Here is a 9,106-nt window from a genome sequence, read left to right on the forward strand (position 1 = left end):
AACAACATGGAGATTGAAAGAGGATTGAGGGGACACATAGGAAAGCAAGCCTTGTTTTTAGGCGTGTTATTGGCAGACGAGGTAAACTCTATACCTCGATATAGAAAACCTATAGTGTGCATCGTCAATACGCTACCAAGTTATTCTAAAAGAGAAATGGGACACTGGATTTGTCTCTACTATGAACCGGGCATGGCAGTGTTCCTAGATAGTTATGCTCTCGATCCAAAATTATACTCTGATCATTTCAAATATATTGATTACCCCGAGCTCAGTATGTATAAAAATGCATTTCGACTTCAAAGCACGCGAAGCGATGTGTGCGGGGCTTATGCCATGTACTTTGCCTACAATGTTTCGCACTTGGGTGTAAGAGAAACTCTTGAAAAAATATGTATGGAGTTTTCCAAGACCGAATATTCGAGGAATGATGAACACGTGATGCGATTCGCTTACAGCAAGTTTATAATGCCCGTATGTCATCAAACATTTAACACGTGTTCATAAAAAGAAAGTATTGACTTATTGATTTTTTCATATTGAATTGTATTACATTCCATGAAGCTATTCTAAGCATAAATAATTTTCTAGTTCCTTTATCGGGGGGTGGGGTGGTTGTATACCATGCTTAAATCAGAGGTCTGGCTCCACTCACAGGTCCTCACTCGTCACCGCCACTACCCCGTGCTGCCCCCGCCCCGCCCCGCCCCCGCCCCGAGCAATCCTGTCGCATCCTGTCGCCGCACTTCTCGCTACCGCCGCCGCCCGCCTGATTTGGCGGGCAGTCTTTTATGCATGAGCCGGATCGAAACCTAAAAGCGTTTTATTCATGTTTCCACAAATCGAATAAATTTTAAGACAATTATTGTGTTTTTTTCATCCGTTTTTTTTTTATTTTTTTTTATAAAGGTCATATAAACAAGTCAAACAAACTCAATGTTTATTGGAATTTGGTCAAATTATGATTCCAGATTCATCATGTGCAATTTTATAATATCATAGGCTCCAACATTAGTCCTATATACAGAATATATTTACATATATTTTATATTTAACATAAAAATAGCAGGCAAATTCTTACACTATAAACAGTATATACAACATTCACACCAGTCCCTATCTTATAAACAACTACAATTTATTCTGAAAAGTCTGTATCTACTAGCATATATTCAAGGGGGGATGATGAGAGCATTTGATTTATTTCTTCCTGTTCCGCGGCTTGCATTAACATGTCATCATCCGCCTCTACCCGTTTTATCAAGGGAAAATATTGCTCGGCCAGCACATCCCGTTCTCCCCACAATTCATAGGTTTCTTCTTCTAGTTCTCCCATTTCACCGATCTCTTGCCCACCCATTACCTCGGCTAGTCTCGCTTCTGTTATGCCTCTTTCATCGCCTTCCTCCAAATTTTCTTCGTTTGACAGTGTCATGATCTGGGCTACCTCCTCCTCCTGCTCTTCCTCCTCTATCCCTATAGAATTATCGGGATGACCGTAAGATCGCGACTCCAAGGTGCTAATGTAGTATCTTTTGTCCTCAACTACAGATATCCCTCTCTTGGGATATTTTACTGTACTCATTCGTCCATTGCGCACTGTGAATCCCTGATAGTCAAAGGTAAATGTTTGCTTCTGGAATAGGGCGTCTTTGTATCGCTGATGAGCAATTTTCTTCTTTATGAACTTTGGAACGCCCTTAGCTAAACTCAACCGGTCACCGTCTGCCAAGAGGATGGAGTAGCACTTTGGTTTTACATCTTCAAATTCTGAGATGGTTCTTTCCCCCACTTCAGACTTGAGAAATCCAAGCTTTCCTTTGTTGTCTGTGCTGTACAAGGAATGTGAGGGGCTAAAGTTACTTGTGTCTATATAGCTTTTGAAGGGTTCCTGCGAGTACTCTGTTAATAGATCAGGAGTTTCAATTTCTGTTATTAAGGAATCAGTGTCGCAATACACTAGTTTCGCCCGATCTCCGTAATGAGCCTTCAACACATTGTAATAGAAATCATATAGTCGCAGCTTGGACAGCTCTAGGATGTAGTAGCCAATGTAGTTTGGATGATTCACCCGTGAATATTTCCTATGGCGAGTTACAACTACATGACCATCATTGAGAGGTACAACGCGTTTAAAGTAAGGACTTCGGGCCAGCTTCAAAAACTTTTCGCGGTTGGTGACAATATCTATGTCTTCACTATATTTGGCCACGTTCATCAGGAATCGACCAAAAATGCTGTTTGAAATACACTTGATTGCATTTTTCTTGATAGGGCAAGTAGCGCTTTTGCGGGCTTCTATGTTATCCTGAATGAAGTCCGCAAGAAAGTGCTTTTGCTTAAACGTATAAATAGCATGCACTTTTTTAACAACCAGGCCTAGTCGAATAAGTAGTTTAAGGAGGGGCAGAGCAAATAGCATTTTCTCTTGAGCAGCATGTGTTCCAATCAGTTTTATGTTCTTACACGGTGCTGGACGGTTTTCTTCTTCATACCATTCGCGTGTGACTGACGATATATCTCTGTTGGTGATATTGTGTCTTCTGATGATCAGTGGGAGGTCATCCGTTTTCTCAACGACTTCACGTGAGACAGCCTCAGTATCGCACAGAATGAGATATCCAAAATCGCCATCGGTTGCTTGATTGACCAAGCCCCCGCTCAAAAACGACTGCATTTCTGTCTCATCTAGTTTTCTCATATCCCCACATGGCAACTTCTCTTGCATTACAGTGGGATAAAGACTGTTGAAGTCAAGATATGACAGGAAAGTGCTTCTATCATGTTTTGGATTAAACTGAGGGTTCGTGTAGATGTTATTGGCGCGTTCAAAACGACGCACAACACTTGTGTAGCCCCCACGCACATTTGTTTGAATGCAATGATATATGTCTGGGCTACTAAGCACCTCTAATTCCTGCTGTGTTTTTAGCAGAAAGGAGTCATAGGCAAATCCTGGCAGGCTAACATAATTTACAATATCCAACCTCCACTGGGTTTTCAAAATACCTCTCCACTCTAGGAAGACATCACATAGAAGACCAACATCCACTTTTACATAAAGCAACAAATAGTCCTTCAGGCTCTGACACCCAGCTACTTTCCAAACATTCTGAGCATGTTTATAATCACTTTCGGAAAGTTCTGCTTCTTGAAGCGAATTGAAAAAATCTTCGCGGGATGGAAGACGTGTCTCAGAAAGTCGTTCCATCGAATCCATATAGTCATAACAAAACACCTGCTTTCCCTTGATCAATAATGGCAACGCAGGTGCTGGCACATCTTTCAACATCTGTTGTGTGCATATGGGTTCGTTCCCATTACTGATGAATTGGTTCGCTAAAGCCGCGAGCGAACCAGACATAAAGGCATACGAGTCAATAAATCTCAAGTCATTTATGATGACTTCATGGTATTTGTGAACTGAACGTTTTGGTCTTAGTTTGATTTTCAAGTCAGGTATCGTTAATTCACGCAGGATTAACGATATGTCGTAATTAGCATTATGTGCAATGAGAATGAGCTGCAATTTATGATTTATTCATTTGGAGGTTGCATATATTACAATAAGCTCCAATGTAATTGTTTCCTGATTTTTCATGATCATGATGTTTTACTCCTTTACCTTTTAAAAAACCCTGTTTGCAGAGAAGACAGTGAGTTTGCTCATTGTGACGTGTCGTATCTTCATCGGTCATGTTGATTTTATTGTAGCCTTTAGAAAATTTCAACTTTTTCCAGGCACACTGCATTGTATGAATAAAATGGTTTACAGCATTACTTCCACAATAGGATCCGCTTTGTACTGTTTCTCCGTTTCTATTCACTATAATGTAAGCATACGCTATGGCAAAGTGATGTCTCTTTACACATCCAGACACATTCGAAGAAGGCTGTACGAGAATACTCTCAAAGTCATAGAATGCTAAATAAGATGGCTCATATGCCTTAGCATGATTAATAAATTTCACAGTAGAACCCGCGGGTGGGAATCTTAGTCTTGTGATCATCGTTGGGCAAATTAGCACATGTTCAGCAAGCGTTGTCTTGTTCTCACAGGCGCACAGGCAGATATCGCAAAACATTTTTTTCCCGCGACGTTGGCAGGTAGACAGGTTCATGTATGCGTCAAAGTCTTGGATAAGAGCTAGGTGTCTGTTCCCCAACAACAGACAATGAACAACTTCTTGATCTTTGAGCCCCTTTCTGACTAGAGTTAGTTCGCCTTTTTTGTCTTCAACGTTGTCTAGACAGTAAACGCGAATACTTATGTTGTTTAATCTTTCAAGCCGACCGAGGTCTTCCCAGGATACCGGGGTTGGAATGTTACCCGTATTAATAGAGGCCAAGCAAGCATTCTCCCATTGCCTGCCCGATGGAACTACATTTCTTGACTTTAGATAGCGATAAGCTGTTAGAACTTGGAAAACACAGTCCGTGGGTCCCGAAGGGTTGAGAACTTGTGTTTTCCCTGGAACACCCTTAGGATAGGGCACATACTCTCCAATACTATTGTGCAGCATTATAAGAGAGAAGGAAAATTTTACGCTAACTATTTCATCTAACGTAAATCCACTGCCCTCTTCGTCTGACATGTCATGTTCAAACCGATTAACAAAATATTCGGATAGTTCACGTACATATGAATCTATATCGTCATAGCTAATTACCTGCATATGAATTCTCATATACATATCTCTATATTGAACTCCACCGTCGGGGTCTTCTCTGACTAAACGCAGATGCATGTCAACGTACACTTTAAAAGAAGGAGGTCTAACCTGCTGGCAGCCTTGGAATACAGACTCTACTGCCTCGCGAAGACGGTCAGTGTTGTTGTTGAAATATGATGCAATGTCGCCGTTGTCTGCTGGTGGGACGGGCACGTCGATCGTTGTTAAGGCCCCGTTGAAATGTTGGCTTATTTCACCGGGTGTTGGTGAGGGTGTTGTTGTCGGCCGTCCCGGGTTATAACCGCTGGGTCCTGGCTGTGGAGAACTGTTTGGATGGGAGAATCCCTCACGACGGGCTTGCTTTTTCCTGCAGGTGTCTGAAGAAAGGTAAAATAATATTAGAGAGAAATAGTGAAATTACAATTTTTTCCTTAGAACAGACGTGTGCGCAATAAAAAACGTAGAAACTTACCGTTTGTTCCTGTATTCGCTTGTTTTCGTTTTCGTCCACTACCGATCGCTGAAGAGGAGGGCCAATGGCTGAGCCTACCAGACCCGCCTTCTTCGGAGATAGTCCTTAAGGAATACGAAACACAAATGAAATTTTTTGAACCCCTCTACCCCGCACATATTTTACTGTGACACTTAAAATACAATATGGAAAATGTGTCTCTTGTAAAACACATTTTAACAATATTGCATTTCAGAAGATATTAGGTTTTGACCTACCTTTGGTTTTGACTGGCTTCGTCACTGAGACCCGCCCGTGGAGAACAACTTCCAATATCGCTGGGGCCTGGTTGAGAGAAACCGACATCTGATCGATCAGAGCTAGTCGACGACGTCTCTTCTGAAAAAAGATAGAAAGACTAAAGTCGATATTGACCATGCTGCCCAGCTCTCTACCCCCCTCCCGTCATCCACATCTGCTACTGTTTTTTATGTCAATCATATAAAGTAACGCAAACATTTAAGTACTTACCATTGTTTCTAGTAGATATATCTTTCGATCCAGTCCCAAGGCCCTCTGGAAGGCAGGCCGCCCTATGAGCTGCGAGTGCGGACAACGGGAAGTAATTATTACACCATGAACATTTGATACAGGTGTGTACAGGGGTCCTCATGTTTACGGGAAACAAGAACAGGAGACCTCTTGACCCGAGACCGCCTTGAGAGCCTGTGAAGTGCTCGTTGGCTTGACGCCCATAAATACCCTTCGACATTGTGTGTTCGTTTGTACATGTGTGTGTGTGTGTGTGTGTGTGTGTGTGTGTGTGTGTGTGTGTGTGTGTGTGTGTGTGTGTGTGTGTGTGTGTGTGTGTGTGTGCGCATGGGCGTGTTCCTCAGGTCAGTCCTTAATGACCCGAGGTTTATTGTAATGACTTGAATCATTAAGGCTTCCGAAGACCAGAAGGCGTAGCCTCAGATACATGGAGATGTCATCGAAACATTTTTTTCCGTGATTTTTATCTCGCATGAACAGATGTGTGTGTGTGTGTGTGTGTGTGTGTGTGTGTGTGTGTGTGTGTGTGTGTGTGTGTGTGTGCGCACGTGTGTGTGTGTGTGTGTGTGTGTGTGTGTGTGTGTGTATGCATGTGCGTGTGCGCGCAAGCATGTGTGTTCCTCGGGTCAGTCCTTAATAACCTGAGGTTTATTGTAATGACTTGAATCATTAAGACTTCAATAGGCGTGGCCTCAGATACATGGAGATGTCATCGATCCATTTTTTCCGCGATTTTATCTCGTAAGACCAGATGTGTGAGTGTGTGTGTGTGTGTGTGTGTGTGTGTGTGTGTGTGTGTGTGTGTGTGTGTGTGTGTGTGTGTGTGTGTGTATGCGCGTCAGTGGGAAGAAGGAGGGAAAGATAAGACGCCGGGAACAGGTGCGCGGGACATATTCCAGCCTGGTCATTAACCTAATGTCTTTAACCTTTTTCCGTGATTGTAATCTTGGGGTCATTCGAGATCTCGATCTTAACTTGTGTGAGTGTATGTGTGTGTGTGTGTGTGTGTGTGTGTGTGTGTGTGTGTGTGTGTGTGTGTGTGTGTGTGTGCGTGTGTGTGTGTGTGTGTGTGTGTGTGTGTGCGTGTGTGTGTGTGTGCGTGTGTGTGTGTGTATGCGCGCCTATGGGAAGAAAGATAAGACACCGGGAACAGGTGCGCGGGACATATTCCAGCCTGGTCATTAACCTAATGTCTTTAACCTTTTTCTGTGATTATAATCTTGTGGTCACTCGAGCTCACGATCTTATCTTAACTCTTCAAGTACCCTCCGCTGACCCCCCTCTCGTGGTCATTCGAGGGTCCAAGATCTTATCTTAACCCTTCAAGCACCCTCCGCTGACCCCCCTCTCGTGGTCATTCGAGGGTCCAAGATCTTATCTTAACCCTTCAAGCACCCCTTCTCCCGTCACCCCCCACCCCCCTCCCTGCTGGGCACCCCTACTCCCGTCACCCTCTCGCTTCCGTACGCTAGTCCGAGAGGGGGGTAAGGGGGGGGGGGGTGAAAAGGTAAAAGAGATGGGTGTGGGGGTGGGGGGTCCAGATACCCCCTCTTCCGTAACCCCCCCGCTGACCCCCCCAACCCCCACTTCCAGTCCCCTCCGCAGAGGCAACCCCCACTTCCGTGCATTTGTTACTACTAGCGTTAATATACATAGAAACTGATCATGTCATTTTATGTGTGAACTGAGACAAATTTCCTCAGTTTGTCTGCAAAGATGGATCATTATTACGACAATCAGTACAACCGTCTCGGCTGCCAGCCACACCCTGCCGCTCCTGCCTGCTCTCAATAGAATCATTATTATTTGGCGTCGTGATTAGATGTCATTAGGCCACTTAGTGCTGTCTGATATATTATTAACTTGCTTGTATGGAACCAACCACTTGTACAACAGATGCTGTAGGATCTTACGGTTTGAACAGCAGGTCCCCATGTGTTCTGTTATACGTAAACATTTGAACATTATAATTAAATGAGCTCAACATGAGGGGGAAAATACAAATTTCTTTAAACAGAGTTTTGTCCCTGTTACTCTAAATGCAACTTCTTTAATTAAAATTATAGGAAAAGTAAAGTTTCGTTTAGCCGGTGCAACATCTGTGGTCATATGCCGGAGAGCGACAGGAGGGGAAGGAATTATAGGAGAAGGGAACAGATCCCAGAAGACGGGACACAACCCCCGATTAATACCTGGTACTCATTCACTGCTGGGTGAACAGGGGCGTAGGGTATCGGAAAAGCCGCCCAAATTATACCACTCCGCCCGGGAATCGAACTCGGGCTCTTTCGGTTGTGAGCCAATTGTGCTAACCACTGCACCACGAAGCCCCCGTAAATTTTTGGAAAGTTTTCGTTATTTTTCATTATCAAAAAGTCAAGGGATGCATACCAGTTTTGGATACTAAATGAATTCAGGTAAGGAACATACATAAGAGAAATCTTAACCCTAACTCTCAACCACCAATAAAATTTTGAAATAAACTGCACTTAGTAGGGAAAAATTCAAGTGTAAACTATATAGATCAAACATCCGGCCTCAGAATGAAGCAAACGTAGATGTGGAGATCCCAGCAGCAAAGAGACATTAAAAAGTGAATAATGGATAACGCCCGGAGATGGAATTACTATTGATAAAGATGTCCTAACGACGTAGTCCTTTACAAATCCACAAAAAAATTGTTTTTGGATTTATTGACCAAGGTGGGCCGGAGTCTGGTGTCTGAGGGTAGGGTACTACAGTTGGTATCTCAATAATTTGGAGACCGGCCAAAGACAGGAAAATTAAATAATCAACCTTTAAAATTGGCCTGTCCACACTATTACTGATAACTAGATAAGCCCATCATTGTTGACTTTCAAATTTCAACGGGCAAACCCAACTTCAACGGGCAAAAGGAGTTCCCCGTGCCCGTAGTTATGTTCATTGGCTTAGCACAATTGTAGCTACCCAGTATCAAATCTGCCCTCATTTAAACTAAGATATTACTGGACTCGTGCAATCTGCGAGAATGCTCGGTACGGTTGAGAAGCCTTAATTAAAACTCCGAATTATATCTTACTTTAATAACCATAAGACATTTATTAGTTCGCATTGCTTAGCGAAATTTAAAATAAATTTTACACAACCAGTCAGAGTCAATGGTCGCTGGTGTGGACATTTCAGCAAAGTTTTCTTAGTGCATTTACCCAATTTTACCTACCCAATTTTACCTACCTAATTTTACCTACCCAATTTTACCAACTGCGTTTTCAGTGTCGACAAACTGTCGCTGGCGTTGACAATTCAAAGTAGTCTTAGTGGATCTCAAATTTAGTGCATTTACCCAATTTTACGTACCCAATTTTACCTACTGCATTTTCAGTGTGGACAAACGTACGTATGTAATATTAAATAACTAAAGCAATACAAGGTAAAAGATTTCATACAG

Source organism: Eriocheir sinensis, chromosome 56, assembly GCF_024679095.1.
Source record: "Eriocheir sinensis breed Jianghai 21 chromosome 56, ASM2467909v1, whole genome shotgun sequence".
Lineage (NCBI taxonomy): Eukaryota > Metazoa > Arthropoda > Malacostraca > Decapoda > Varunidae > Eriocheir > Eriocheir sinensis.